We start from the raw sequence: 16,183 nt of genomic DNA on the forward strand, positions 1-16,183 counted from the left end.
GTCTCACAGTCTCAATCCCCATTTTACAGATGAGGTAACTGACTTGCCCAAGGTCACCCAGAAAACAAGTGGCAGAGCCCGGAATAGAACCCAGGTCCTCCTAACTCCCAGGTTCCTGCTCTACCCACTAGAGCACGTTACTTCCCCTCTTTTATCTACCCCAGTGCTTATCACTGTGTTTGGCACAGAGTAAAGTGCTTAATAAATGCCATCATTACTATTGATTTCATAATTCTCCCTGGATATGTCTGTGATTTCCTTAACTCAACCAGGTAATGCCAGTGAGTTTGAAGTGTGGGAGCCAAAAAAAAAGCATTTGGCCTAGTGGAAATAATAATAATGATGGAATTTGTTAAGTGCTTGCTATGTGCCTGTCACTGTACTAAGCATTGGGGTGGATACAAACAAACTGTGTTGGACACAGTCCCTGTCCCACTTGGGGCTCATAATCTGAATCCCCATTTTACAGATGCGGTAACTGAGGCCCAGCAAAGCGAAGTGACTTGCCCCAAATCACAAAGCAGACAAGTGGTGGAGTCAGGATTAGAACCCATGACCTTCTGACTCTCAGGCCCGTGCTTTATCTACTAGGCCATGCTGCTTCTGAAAGAGCACGGGCCTAGCAATTATGGGACCTGGATTTTAATCCCGGCTCTAGCACTTTCCCGTTGTCTCACCTAGAAAAAGTCACTTAACTTTTCTGTGCCTCAATTTCCTCTGCTGTAAAATGGGGATTCAATCCCCCTTCTTGTCTTAGAACATGAGCCCCATGTGAGACAGGAGCCGTGTCAGACATGATTATCTTGTATCTACCCCAGTGCTTGATACAGTGCTTGGCACATAGTGAATGCTTAACTAATATGACATTCGTTAACTCAGGATGACCTCTTGGGATTCCACAGCACCTGAGTCACAGGGGCAGAGAGCCCTTCATTCATTCATTCATTCATTCATTCATTCATTCATTCATTCAATAATATTTTTGAGCGCTTATTTTGTGCAACTGTCTTTGGCTCTTACACTGCCTATTCCCTGCAGCCCCCAACCTGGGACCCCACCGGCACAATAGTAGCCAAACTGGCCATTGCATAATGATGGTATTTGTTAAGCATTGACTACATATTTACTATTCTATTTATTTTGTTAATGATGTGCGTCTAGCTTTACTTCTGTTTATTCTGATGACTTGACACCTGTCCACTTGTTTTGTTTTGTTGTCAGTCTCCCCCCTCTAGACTGTGAGCCTGTTGTTGGGTAGGGACCGTCTCTATATGTTGACAACTTGTACTTCCCAGGTGCTTAGTACAGTGCTCTCCACACGGTAAGCGCTCAATAAATGCAATTGAATGAATGAATGAATGAATGAATGAATAACTATGTGTCAAGCACCGTTCTAAGTGCTGGGATAGATACCAGTTAATCAGTTTGAACACAATCCCTGTCCCATGTGGGGCTCACACTCTTAATCCCCATTTTACAGATGAGGTCACTAAGGCACAGAGAAATTAAGTGACTTGCCCGAGGCCACAGAGCAGACAAGCGGTGGAGCTGGGATTCGAACCCAGGTCCTTCTGACTCCCAGGAGTGCTCTCTCCACTAGGCCATCCTGAAGTGATCTGAACTTCGTATTTGCGAATGTGACTAGCTATGGGAGAATTGAAACTTCAACAGATCCTTTTAGTTTGTTTGTTTCTTTATTTTTAATTCTATTCGTAAGCGTCTACTATGTGTCAGGCACCGCACTAAGGACTGGAGTAGATAAAAGCTAGTTGGATTGGACACAGTCCATGTCCCACGTGGGGCTCCCAGTCTTAACCCCCATTTTACAGATGAGGGAACTGAGGCACAGAGAAGTGAAATGACTTGCCCAAGGTCACACGGCAGACAAGTGGCGGAGCTGGGATTAGAACCTATTTCCTTCTGACTCTCAGGGCTGTGCTCTATCCACTAGACCACACTGCTTTTCTGTTTACGGCAGCAGCAGCAGAAGGCCTACTTGTCCCTGCTCACTCCTGGTTGAGCGGCGGTCCTGTTTCTGTATCGTGACCGGTACTGGGGCCGACCAGGATGGGCAAGGAGCGCTTAATATAGCGCCAGGAACACAGTAAGCACTTAACAAATACCACTATTACAACGGGATGGGTCGGCTCCCAGATTTCCGGCCATTGCATGACTCCGTAGAGTGGATCAAGAGGAAACCAGTAAGCAGGCTTAATAATAACAAGGGGACGGGAAGCAGCACAGCAGAGTGGATAGAGCACGGGCAAGTGAGTCAGAAGGTCATGGGTTCTAATTCCGCCTCTACCATTTGTCTACTGTTTGACCTTGGGCAAGTCACTTTACTTCTCTGGGCCTCACTTACCTCGTCTGTAAAATGGGATTGAGACTGTGAGCCCCATGTGGGACAGGGACTGTGTAAAACCAGATTTGCTTGTATCCACTCCAATGTTTAGTACAGTGCCTGGCACATAGTAAGCAAACAAATAAGAAGCTTAACAAATACCCCAGATATTAATATTATTATTAAGTGATGGGAAGCAGCATGGCCTAATGGAAAGAGCACGAGCCTGGGAAGCAGAGAAACCAGATCAGAGGACCTGGGTTCTAATCCTGACTCCAGCACTTGTCTGCTGTGTGACCTTGGGCAAATCACTTAACTTCTTTGGACCTCAGTTCCCTCATCTGTAAAATGGGGATGAAGATTGTGAACCCCATGTGGGACATGGACTGTGTCCAACCTGATTAGCTAGGATCTAGTCATTCAGTCAAACGTATTTATTCAACACTCACTGATTGTGGAGCATTGTGCTAAGAGCTTGGGAGTGTACAATGCAACATTAAAGAGACACATTCCCTGCCCAAAACAAGTTGACAGTCTAGTGGAGGAGACAGGATTAATAAAAATAAAATTACAGATATGTTCATAAGTGCTGTGGGGCTGGGAGTGGGGATGAATAAAGGGAATAGGTCAGGGTGACACCGAAGGGAGTTGGAGAAGAGGAAAGGGGGGCTTCATCAGGGAAGGCCTCTTGGAGAAGATGGGCCTTCAATAAGGCTTTGAAGAGGGGAAGAGTCATTATCTGTCAGATATGAGGAGGAAGAGCATTACAGGCCAGAGGCTGACCATGGACAAGAGATCGGCGTCAAGAGAGACGAGATCAAGTTAAGAGAGAAGGTTAACATTAGAGGAGCTACCCCAGTGCTTAGTACAGTGCCTGGCTCACAGTAAGTGCTTAACAAATACCCATTTAGAAAAGGGGCCTTTTTTGTCTTATAGCGTCTTGTCTTTGCTACCCATTACGGCACCACGGACACATTCATTCACTCATTCAATCGTATTTATTGAGTGCTTACTGTGTGCAGAGCACTGTACTAAGCTCTTGGGAAGTACAAGTTGGCAACATATAGAGATGGTCCCTACCCAACAGTGGGCTCACAGTCTAGAAGAGGGAGACAGAGAACAAAACAGAACATATTAACAAAATAAAATAAGTAGAATAAATATGTACAAGTAAAATAAATAAATAAATAGAGTAATAAATACGTACAAACATATATACATATATACAGGTGCTATGGGGAAGGAAAGGAGGTAAGGCGGGGGGGATGGAGAGGGGGAAGAGGGGGAGAGGAAGGAAGGGGCTCAGTCTGGGAAGGCCTCCTGGAGGAGGTGAGCTCTCAGTAGGGCCTTGAAGGGAGGAAGAGAGCTAGCATGGCGGATGGGCAGAGGGAGGGCATTCCAGGCCAGGGGGAGGACGTGGGCCGGGGGTCAACGGCGTGGGCCAGGGGTCAACGGCGGGACAGGTGAGAACGAGGCACGGTGAGGAGATTAGCAGCAGAGGCGCGGAGGGTGCGGGCTGGGCTGGAGAAGGAGAGAAGGGAGGTGAGGGAGGAGGGGGTGAGGGGATGGACAGCCTTGAAGCCCAGGGTGAGGAGTTTCTGCCTGATGCGCAGATTGATTGGTAGCCACTGGAGATTTTTGAGGAGGGGAGTAACATGCCCAGAGCGTTTCTGGACAAAGACAATCCGGGCAGCAGCATGAAGTCTGGATTGAAGTGGGGAGAGACACGAGGATGGGAGATCAGAGAGAAGGCTGATGCAGTAGTCCAGATGAGATAGGATGAGAGCTTGACCGAGCAGGGTAGCGGTTTGGACGGAGAGGAAACGGCAGATCTTGGCAATGTTGCGGAAGTGAGACTGGCAGGTTTTGGTGACGGCTTGGATGTGAGGGCTAAACGAGAGAGCGGAGTCGAGGATGACGCCAAGGTTGCGGGCTTGTGAGATGGGAAGGATTGTAGTGCTGTCAACATCTGTCCAAGAATGCCCCACTCTCCATCTGCAATCATTTTGGTAGTGGATCCATAGAGTTTTCTTGGTAAAAATCCAAAAGTGGTTTACCTCTGCCGCCTTCCACACAGTAAACTCGAGTCTTCACACTCAATTCTCTCCTGTGCCACTGCTGCCCCGCACGGGTGAGTTTTAACTTGTAGCAGATTGCCTTCCACTCGCTAACCACTAGCCAAGCTAGGCATGGAATGGACAGACCTCTGCTTAACTCTGCCTCCCATAGCCGAGACTGGTAGAGGACTAGAAACTCTCCAGGTGTGACCCTGAGAGGGGAAAAGAGAGACCGAAGGGATAGCAAATCTACTTTTCTTGTCCTTTGGTTTACATAAGAATTACTTAACTTTTCTGTGCCTCAGGTTCCTCATCTGTAAAATAGATATTAAGTACATGATCTCCCTCCTGCTTAGTCTGTGAGCCCCATGACTGGGTCCTATCTGGTTGTCGTCTCTTTATCCCAGTGCTTAGTACAGTGTTTGGCACACAGTAAGTGCCTCACAAATACCTTAATTCTATTATTTTTATTGAGGGCAGCTAGTATCATTCATCCAATCGTATTTATTGAGCACTTACTGTGTGCAGAGCACTGTACTAAGTGCTTGGATATCAAAGAGGCACCTCTCACTCCAAAACTCACGAACTCCATTTTAGCCAAAATCCTATGCAGAAAGAAAGAATCCAGGGGGGTTGTGTCTGTGGCAAGGTGGCTCAATTGGGTGAGTCTCAGTAGCTAGGTAATGGTTTAGTGTACTTGGGATGGATGAATATACAACTGGGAGATGTGGAAAGTGTGGGACGGTCATTTTGCCTGGGGCTTCTCCTAGTCTCTCCTCTGAGAGCTTTAGCTAAACTTTTCTAAGTTATTCCTCAATCAGCTCTCCCTTTCCTTCCTAACCTCCCTCATCTCCCAATACAACCCAGCCCACACACCCTGCTCTTCCAATGCCAACCTACTGTCTCTACCTCGATCTCGTCTGTCTTGCTGTTGACCCCTCGCCCACATCCCGCCTCTGACGTGGAACTCCCTCCTCTTCGTATCCGATGGACCGCCACGGTCCCCATATTCAAAGTCCTACTAAAATCACATCTCCAAGAGGCCTTCCCTGACTAACCCCTCATTTCCCCCACCCTGTTCACCCTGCCCTCTGCTTCCCCCATACGGTATACCCCTTAAGCATTTTGATACCTATCCCTCCTGCACAGTATGTATGTACATATCTTTGGACTCAATTATTTTCCATATCTGTAATTTATTTTAGTGTCCATCTTCCTGACTGCATTGTAAGCTCCATGAGGGCCGGAATCATATCTAACTCTACCGTACTGTACTCTCCCAAGTGCTCAGTAAATAATAATAATAGTACTAATTGTGGCACTTGTTAAGCACTTGCTATATGCCTAGCACTGTTCTAAAATATGGGTAGATACAAGTTTATCATGTTGGACACAGTCCCTGTCCCACGTGCATTTCACACTCCTACTGTCCATTTTACAGATAAGATAACTGAGGCCCAGAGAAGTGAAGTGACTTGCTCTAAGTCACAAAAGCAGTCATAATAATAATAATTGCGGTATTTGTTAAGCACTATGTGCCAGGAACTGTAGAAAGCTCTGGGGTGGATACAACCAAATCAGATTCGACGCAGTCCCTATCATTCATTCATTCATTCAATTGTATTTATTGAGCACTTACTGTGTGCAGAGCACTGTACTAAGCGCTTGGGAAGTACAAGGTGGCAACATATAGAGACGGTCCCTACCCAACAACGGGCTCACAGTCTACAGCAGCCATGGGCAGCCATGAGAGGTTCTTACAGAGTGAGCAGACCTGGACTGACTGTTTTTTTAGAAAAATGACCCGTGCATGAGATACATGGGGTTCACAGTCTCGATCCCCATTTACAGATGAGATAACTGAGGCACAGAGAAGTGAAATGACTTACTCAAGGTCACACAGCAGAAAAGTGGTGGAGCCGGAATTAGAACCCATGACCTTCTGACTCTCAAGCTTGGCTCTATCCACTATGCTATGCTGCATCTCTTATGTGGCAGAGTCAGGATTAAAACCCAAGTTCTCCCGAGTCCCAGGCCTAGGCTGTATCTGCTAAGCCACGCTGTTTCTAAAATTCTCTGCTCCCAATAAGCACTCAGTTTAATCCACCGATTGATTGATTGATTGATCCACTGGATTACATCTTAATTGGTATTCTTCTCTCAGCCTGTCCATCCATTCAGTTGAGGAATTGGACTGACCAGGGATGCAACATGTAACTTCTCCCTATTAATCCTGCACAGCCCGTCGGAATCAAAATCTGCCAATTTCATCTGAGAAAAGTGCATAAAGACATCACATTGACCCTACCATCTGCTGATAGTTCACTTGAGGGGGAAAAAAATCCCGTTTCAAACCCAATTTGCTGAACACTGTTATAGTCCCCCGCTGTTAAATCAAGCACTCTATCATGTGCAGATTGAATGTAGCTCTTGAATTTCAAAATTTATATGTGAAGAATACACGCTCCAGAAATTTCTGCCCCAATCCCAATCCCAGAAAAAGAGAAGACATCAAACTAGGAAACATCAATTGCTCAACATTCATTGCTCTCTGATGATGTGCTTTATTATCCTGAAAAAAGAGCACTCTATTGTCACTCAGAAATTGCCACAAACTGCGGTGCCCACTTATATTGCCAAAGGTCCAATTTTAAGGAGAACATTTCAGAAGCATGGAGAAGTAAAAGGCTTAGAAACAGCAACAAGATGTTGGTATTGTTTGAAGAGATGGGATTTATGGACTTTTACTTAGAATTCCTAAGAAATTCAGAGGTAAATTTGGGTGTCAGCTACAACTTAGTTCTTCATGAGGTTCCAGGGTTGAGCATGACCCAATTAATTCATTATTTCAATTCATTCAATCATATTTATTGAGTGCTTAGTGTCTGCAGAGCACTGTACTAAGCGCTTGAGAAAGTACAACAATAAACAAACACATTCCCTGCCCACAAAAAGCTTACAATCTTAAAGAGGGAGACAGAGATCAATACAAATAAATAAATAATTATTATTATGATATTTGTTAAATTCTTACTATGTGCCAAGCACTGTTTTAGGCGCTGGGGGAGATACTAGGTAATTACACTGGACACAGTCCCTGTCCCACATAGGACTCACAGTCCCAATGCCCATTTTACAGATGAGGGAACTGAGGCCCAGAAAAGTGAAGTGACTCGTCCAAGGTTACACAGCAGACAAGTGGCATAGCCAGGATTAGAACCCATGACCTCCTGACTCCTAGGCTGCTCTATTCACTACACCGTGCTGCTTCTCAGTGCCTCACTTACCTCATCTGGAAAATGGGGATTTAGACTGTGAGCCCTAGGTAGGACAGGGGACTGTATCCGATCCAATTTGCTTGTATTTACCCCAGAGCTTAGTAGAGTGCCTGGCATGTAGTAAGCGCTTAACAAATGCCATCATTTTTATTAAATGACAGATAGGTGCATAAGTGATGTGAGGCTGTCGGGGGGGGAGAATAAAGGGAGCAAGTCAGGGTGATGCAGAAGGGAGTGGGGGAAGAGGAAAATAGGGGGGTAGTCTGGGAAGGCCTCTTGGAGGAGATGTGCCTTTAATAAGGCTTTGAAGGGGGAAAGAGTAAGTTAAACATTTACTATGGGCCAAGCACTTTAATCAGATTGGACACAGTCCCTTTCCCCTATGGGGCTCACACTTTTAATCCCCATTTTACGTGCAGTAACTTGTCCACATGCATTCAGAGAGTTCATTCAATCAGTCAGTCGTATTTAGTGAGCACTTACTATGTGCAGAGCTCCAGAGAGGACAATATAACAATTGTGCCCAGCTATCCTCTTTGCTTGGCAAAATAATCCCACCAGTATAAATCACTTTACAATTTAAAATATGCATTCCAATAGATGGAATTTGCACTGATCCTCAAGAAATATGTCAATCATGTTAGGCTTTTTTTAATGGCATTTGTTAAGCACTTACTGTTAGAAGCGCTGGGGTAGATACAAGCTAATTAAGTTGGACACAGTCCTCGTCCCCTTACAGGGATCACAGTCTTAATCCCCATTTTGCAGATGCAGTAATTGAGGCACAGAGAAGTGAAGTGACTTGTAGGTGCAGGTCATAGGGTGAAAAGAGAGGTAAGGTAGAACAGGTAAGGCGACTGAGTGCTTTAAAGCCTATATTAAGGAGTTTCTCTTTGTGGCAGAGATGGGTGGGAAAGCTCTGGAAGTTCTTGAGGAGTGGGGAAACGTGACCTGAATTTTGTTTTAGAAAAGTAATCCGGGCCGCAGAGTGAAGTATGGACTGGAGTGGGGAGCGACAGCAGACTGAGAGGCTGTTGCAGTAGTTGAGATCAATCAATCAATCAATCAATCGTATTTATTGAGCGCTTACTGTGTGCAGAGCACTGTACTAAGCGCTTGGGAAGTACAAGTTGGCAACATATAGGGACAGTCCCTACCCAACAGTGGGCTCACAGTCTAAAACGGGGAGACAGAGAACAAAACCAAACATACTAACAAAATAAAATAAATAGAATAGATATGTACAAGTAAAATAAATAAATAAATAGAGTAATAAATATGTACAAACATATATACATATATACAGGTGCTGTGGGGAAGGGAAGGAGATGTGATGGGTTATGTGCTTGTATCAGTGTGACAGCAATTTCCATGGAGAGGAAAGGGCAATATTATTGTAAAGGTAGAAGAGAAACAGTATGACCTTGTAGAGCGAGCATAATAATTTTGGTATTTCTTAAGCGCTTACTATGTGCAAAGCACTGTTCTAAGCACTGGGGAGGATACAAGATGATCAGGTTGTCCCACGTGGGGCTCACAGTCTTAATCCCCATTTTACAGATGAGGTAACTGAGGCCCAGAGAAATGAAGTTAATTGCCCAAAGTCACACAGCTGACAAGTGGCAGAGTCAGGATTGGAACCCATGACCTGACTCCTAAACCCATGCTCTTTCCACTGAGCCACGCTGCTTTCTAGGAGTCAGAAGGACCCGGGTTCTAATTCTGGCTCGACCAGTTGTCTGCTGGGTGACCTTGGGCAAGTCACTTCACTTCTTTGGGCCTCAGTTCCCTCAACTGTAAAATAGGGATTAAGACTGTGAGCCCCATATGGGACAGGGACTGTGGTCCAACCTGATTAGCTTGTTTGTACCCCAGTGCTTAGTACGATACCTGGCACATAGTAAGTGCTTAACCAATACCATACAAAACCCTGCTTCGATTGATTGTGTTGGAGGGAGGTTTTCTAAGACTACAACCCTCATGATCTAGAAGCACTGTGTGACTCTTCAAAGCCCCTTAAATACTTTTACTAAGCTTATTTAGAAAGTTCACGTTAAGCATCAATCAATCAGTGGTATTTATTGAGCGCTTACTAGGTGCAGTGCATTGTACTAACCCTTTGGGAGAATACAATGGAGTTGGTAGACACATTCCCTGACCAACAGCTGTTTTTAAAGCACCCCATAGACAGAAATTCTGCAATGTTCCCCAGTAACCTATCCCAATGAATAAAAACCCTTACCTTTGATGAGTTCTTCCTTAGGTCAATCGTATTTATTGAGCGCTTACTGTGTGCCGAGCACTGTACTAAGTGCTTGGGAAGTACAAGTGGGCAACAACTTGGATCAGGTTAGATCTAACCTGAGTCCTTCATCCTAGCTTTAAACCCCTTTCTCTTGTCCTTTTCTCAGCCAGTGACCAAGATTCGTTTACTATCCATTCAGAAACTTAAAAACCATTGCTAGACTGTCCTTTTCTTTTCCAAATTGAACAATCTTCAATTCCTAAAATTGTCCAAGGAAAAAATTCCTTGGACATTTTGTTTCCTCCCTAGTTATCTTTGTGGCTTAACCCCTGACCCTTCTCTGGTTTTCCTCAACCCTCTTAAATTGAGCCTAATTGTGAAGGAAGTTCAACTAAAATTGTTCCGGAATGGGCAGGGATATTGACCGAGGGACAGGAATCCTGGATTTTAATTCCAGTTTGTCGTGGATAGCTCTGATCAAGTCTCCTGACCTCTCTGTGCCTCTGCTTTTTCTCTTATAAATATTAGCATTTGCTCCCTCCTACCTGGCCATGTGGTTGTAGGTATCAGTCTATCATTTATTGGTGCTATTCAACACTTCGAGTGTGTTGAAAAAAATTCTGGATGACTGAGAGGGCAATATTTTTGTATTGCAGCTAGGAGCCCTTTTTGATTTCTATTGGTTTTGGTCCTCTCTCCTTGTTGTGGGAGGAATAACCTTCCTCTGTTCCCTAACTCAGAGCTGGGCAAAGGTGGAGCAGGTTTGATAACTCCTCAAATTGTAAATATAATTATGTATATAATTTGTATATAACGTGTATAATTATATGCATTTATTATTATTAATAGGAATAATATATAATTTGTATATAATATATACTTTATATGCATTTATTATTAATAATAGTAATGATAATAATGTTTGTTAAGCACTTACTGTGTGCCAGGCCCTGTACTAAGTGCTGGGGTGGATCAAGCAAATTGGGTCTTTGTCCTTCATGGGGAGCACAGTCTTAATTTCCATGTGACAGATGAGGTAACTGAGGCATAGAGAAGTTAAATTACTTTCCCAAGGTCACAAAGAGGAAAAGTGGTGGAGCTGGGATTAGAACCCATGATCCACTAGCCCTCCTAGGCCCATGATCCATCTATAATGCCACGAATAAATTAAATCATATAGTATTATTTATTCATACTGATGTCTGCCTCGCACTCTAGACTGTAAATTTGTTATGGGCAGGGAACATATCTGCCAACTCTGTTCCATTGTACTCTCCCAGGTGCTTAGTACAGTGCTCTGCACATAGTAAGTGCTCAATAAATTCCATTGATTGATTGATTCCGTCTCATTGAGCTTTACTGCATGAATACTAGGCTATCACAGAGACGGATCCAACTCTATTCTTGATGAAGCCGGATAGCCTAATAAAAAGAGCATAGGACTAGAAGTCAGGAGACACGGGTTCTAATCAACTGTATGACTTTGAGCAAGTCACTTCACTTCTCTGTGCCTCGGTTCCCTCATCTTTAAAATGGGGATGAAGACTGTGAGCCCCATGTGGGACAACCTGATTGCCTTGTATCTACCCCAGCACCCAGGACAGTGCTGGGCACAGCAAACGAATACCTTAACAAATACCATTATTATTATTATTATTATTATTATTATTATTATCATTGTCATTATTATTATTAATCTCAGCTCTGCTACTTCCCTGCTTTGACCTTGGGCAAATCATTTCACTTCTCTGTGCCTCAGTTTCCCTATCGGTAAAATGGAGATTCAATGCCTGTTCTCCCTTTTCCTTTAGACTGTGAACCCCTTGTGTGGCAGAGATGGATTATCCTAAGCACTTGGCATCTAGAAGTGCCAAAACTCCTCACTCTCGGCTTCAAGGCTGTCCATCCCCTCGCCCCCTCCTACCTCTCCTCCCTTCTTTCCTTCTCCAGCCCAGCCCACATCCTCCGCTCATCTGCCGCCACTAACTTCCTCACTGGGCCTCGTTCTTGCCTGTCCCGCCATCGACCCCCGGCCCACATTCTCCCCCTGGCCTGGAATGCCCTCCCTCCAAACATCCGCCAAGCTAGCTCTCTTCCTCCCTTCAAAGCCCTACTGAGAGCTCACCTCCTCCAGGAGGCCTTCCCACACTGAGCCCTCATTTTCCTCTCCTCCTCCCCATCCCCCTCTCTGCCCTACCTCCTTCCTCTCCCCACAGCACTTGTATACATTTGTACAGATGTATTACTCTATTCATTTTACTTGTACATATTTACTATTCTATTTATTTTGTTAATGGTGTGCATATAGCTATAATTCTATTTGTTCTGATGATTTTGACACCTGTCTACATGTTTTGTTTTGTTTTCTGTCTCCCTCTTCTAGACTGCGAGCCCATTGTTGGGTAGGGACCGTCTCTATATGTTGCCGACTTGTACTTCCCAAGCGCTTAGTACAGTGCTCTACACACAGTAAGCACTCAATAAATACGATTGAATGAATGAAGTGCTTAACAAATAGCACTATTACATCATTATTATTATCATCATGCTACTTTGTTATTGGGAAACAAAAAACACTCTTTCTCTGATCTTTTTTTAATGGTATTTGTTAAGTGTTCACTATGCATCAAGCACTGTCCTAAGCACTGGGGTAGGCACAAGAAGTAGATAGGTAAAAGAAGCAGAGTGGCTTAATGGAAAGAGCACGGGTTTGGAGTCAGAAGTCATGGGTTCTAATCCCGACCCCGCCACTTGTCAGCTGTGTGACTTTGGACAAGTCACTTCACTTCTCTTTGCCTCAGTTACCTCATCTGTAAAATGGGGATTAAGACTGTGAGCCCCACATGGGACAACCTCATGACCCCAGCGCTTAGAACAGTGCTTGGCCTATAGTAAGTGCTTAACAAACAACGCTATTATTATTATTATTATTTCAAATTAATCAGGTGGGTCTCTGTCCCACATAGGGCTCACGGTCTCAATCCCCATTTTATAGATGAGGCAACAGATGTTTCAGCTGTTCCCCAAAGTGGATTTCTGTCTTAGTTTTGAACAACTGCAGCCCCAGCCAAAGCGGTTCGGCTTAATTGTGATTTTTAAAATTCAATATCAATCATCTGAAGTATCAGAGCCACACCCTCACGGGGTTCATGGGTGTCTCAATGACTAAGTGGATTCTTATGTGGGACAGGATACCGAACCTCATCTTTAGACCAGATGCCCAGGTGTGCCCTGTAGTCAATCATGCCAACTGAGGGCACCGATCCCCGAAGTGTAGCCAACTGCCCGACCCAGTGTGGCCTCGTGGACATTTTCTTCGTTCTTCAAATGCCATTGAGTGGTTTCTGACCCATGGTTCTCCATCCCCCTCCATCTTACCTCCTTCCCTTCCCCACATATTCTATTTATTTTATTTTGTTAGTATGTTTGGTTTTGTTCTCTGTCTCCCCCTTTTAGACTGTGAGCCCACTGTTGGGTAGGGACTGTCTCTGTATGTTGCCAACTTGTACTTCCCAAGCGCTTAGTACAGTGCTCTGCACACAGTAAGTGCTCAATAAATACGATTGATGATGATGATGATGATGATGGTTATTCCATGGACATACCCTCCTCGGAACGTCCCATCTTCTGCCATTTTAATCCCTTTTCAACTCCCACCCATCTGGCCTTGACTTCCACCCTTCATGAAATGACCAGGTGGCCCAGGAAGGGTGAGACGGTCAGAAATCTGGGCTTCTGTCCCACCTCCCAAAACAAGCCTAAGGTTGGGCCCATGGATACTGATGGCCCCTTCCTTCAGGAATGAAGGACCAGCCTTAGAGCTGAGGCTTTGGAGGCAGGGAATTAATCAATTGTATTTATTGAGCACTTACTGTGTGCAGAGCACTGTACTGAGCGCTAGGGAAGTACAAGTTGGCAACATATAGAGACAGTCCCTACCCAACAGTGGGTTCACAGTCTAAAAGTCTAAAAGGGAAGCATCGTGGCCTAATTCCGGCTCCACCTCTTGTCTGCTGGGTGACTTTAGGCAAGGCACTGAACTTCTGTGTGCCTCAGTTACCTCATCTGTAAAATGGGGCTTCCCCTCCTACTTAGACTGTAAACCCCATATGGGAATGTGTCTGGCCTGATTATCTTATATAATAATCATAATAATAATAATAATGGCATTTATTAAGCACTTACTATGTGCAAAGCACTGTTCTAAGCTCTGGGGAGGTTACAAGGTGATCAGGTTGTCCCATGGGGGACTCACAGTCTTAATCCCCATTTTACAGATGAGGTAACAGGCACAGAGAAGTGAAGTGGCTTGCCCAGAGTCACACAGCTGACAATTGGCGGAGCCGGGATTTGAACCCATGACCTCTGACTCCAAAGCCTGGGCTCTTTATACTGAGCCATGCTCCTTCTCATCTACTGAAACATTTGGTACAATGCCTGGTGCATACCATTAAATAAAATATTGTCTTGCAGTTATCTAGCATTTTTTTTCAAAGCACTCAAAGGGGAATAGTGTCAGTAAATTCATTCATTCATTCATCATAATTCATTCACTCATCCCAGACTGAGCCCCCTCCTTCCTCTCCTCCTCCCCATTCCCCCACCCTACCTCCTTCCCCTCCCCACAGCACCTGCATATATGTTTGTACAGATTTATTACTCTATTTATTTTACTTGTACATATTTACTACTCTATTTTATTTTGTTAATACGTTTTGTTTTGTTGTCTGTGTCCCCCTTCTAAACTGTGACCCTGCTGTTGGGTAGGGACCGTCTCTATATGTTGCCAACTTGTACTTCCCAAGCGCTTAGTACAGTGCTGTGCACACAGTAAGCGCTCAATAAATACGATGGAATGAATGAATGAATTCATTCCATCGTATTTATTGAGCGCTTACTGTGTTCAGAGCACTATATTAAGCACTTGGGAGAGTACAGTATAACAATAAACAGACACATTCCCTGCCCACAATGAGCTTACAGTCTAGAGGGGGAGACAGACAATTAATATAAATAAATAACTTAAAGCTATGCACATAAGTGCTGTGGGGCTGGGAGGGGAGGTGAATACAGAGTCAAGGTGATGCAGAAGGTAGTGGGAGAAGAAGAAAGAAGAGGGACTTAATCTGGGAAGACCTCTTGAAGGAGAAGCATCTTCAATAAGGCTTTGAAGGGGGAGAGAGTAATTGTCTGTTGGATTTGAGGTGAGGGGTCGGCAGCAAGATAGAGGAGACTGAGGCACAGTGAGAAGGTCATAGCTATAATAGCTATAATTCTATTTGTTTTGACGACTCTGACACCTGTCTGCATGTTTTGTTTTGTTGCCTGTCTCCCCCTTCTAGATTGTGAGCCTGTTGTGGAGTAGGGACCGTCTCTATATGTTGTTGACTAGTACTTCCCAAGCGCTTAGTACAGTGCTGAGGCACAGTGAGAAGGTTATAGCTATAATAGCTATAATTCTATTTTATTCATTCAGTAGTATTTATTGAGCACTTATTGTGTGCAGAGCACTGTACTAAGCACTTGGAAAGTACACGTTGGCAGCATATATTGTTTTGACAATTTTGACACCTGTCTACATGTTTTGTTTTGTTGTCTGTCTCCCCCTTCTAGATTGTGAGCCCGTTGTGGGGTAGGGACCGTCTCTACATGTTGTTGACTAGTACTTCCCAAGCGCTTAGTACAGTGCTTAGGCACAGTGAGAAGGTTATAGCTATAATAGCTATAATTCTATTTCATTCATTGTCGTATTTATTGAGCGCTTACTGTGTGCAGAGCACTGTACTAAGCACTTGGGAAGTACAAGTTGGCAGCATATATTCATTCAATTGTATTTATTGAGCACTTACTGTGTGCAGAGCACTGTTCTAAGCGCTTGGGAAGTACAAGTTGGCAACATATAGAAACGGACCCTACCCAACAACGGGCTCACAGTCTAGAAGGGGGAGACAGACAACAAAACAAAACATGTGGACAGGTGTCAAGTCATCAGAATAAATAGAAATAAAGCTAGATGCACATCATTAATAAAATAGAATAATAAATATTGTTTTGACGATTTTGACACCTATCTAAATGTTTTGTTTTGTTGTCTGTCTCCCCCTTCCAGATTGTGGGCCCGTTGTTGGGTAGGGACCGTCTCTATATGTTGCCGACTAGTACTTCCCAAGCGCTTAGTACAGTGCTCTGCATGCAGTAAGCGCTCAATAAGTACAATTGAATGAATGAATGAAGGAAGGTTAGCATTAGAGGAGCAAAGTGT

General features: G+C 44.3%; 1 protein-coding gene and 1 non-coding gene across 2 annotated transcripts in view; one reads left to right on the forward strand and one right to left on the reverse strand.

The window, feature by feature from the left end:
* DGKG (diacylglycerol kinase gamma) overlaps positions 1–16,183 on the forward strand; it is a 459,919-nt gene that overhangs the window by 390,933 nt on the left and 52,803 nt on the right. The window lies entirely within an intron of this gene.
* On the reverse strand, positions 4,483–4,620 carry LOC119934507. The gene has a single exon (XR_005452951.1). It is a non-coding gene; the product is annotated as a small nucleolar RNA SNORA7 (small nucleolar RNA).

The sequence above is a fragment of the Tachyglossus aculeatus genome, chromosome 1 (genome assembly GCF_015852505.1).
Source record: "Tachyglossus aculeatus isolate mTacAcu1 chromosome 1, mTacAcu1.pri, whole genome shotgun sequence".
NCBI classification, from domain to species: domain Eukaryota; kingdom Metazoa; phylum Chordata; class Mammalia; order Monotremata; family Tachyglossidae; genus Tachyglossus; species Tachyglossus aculeatus.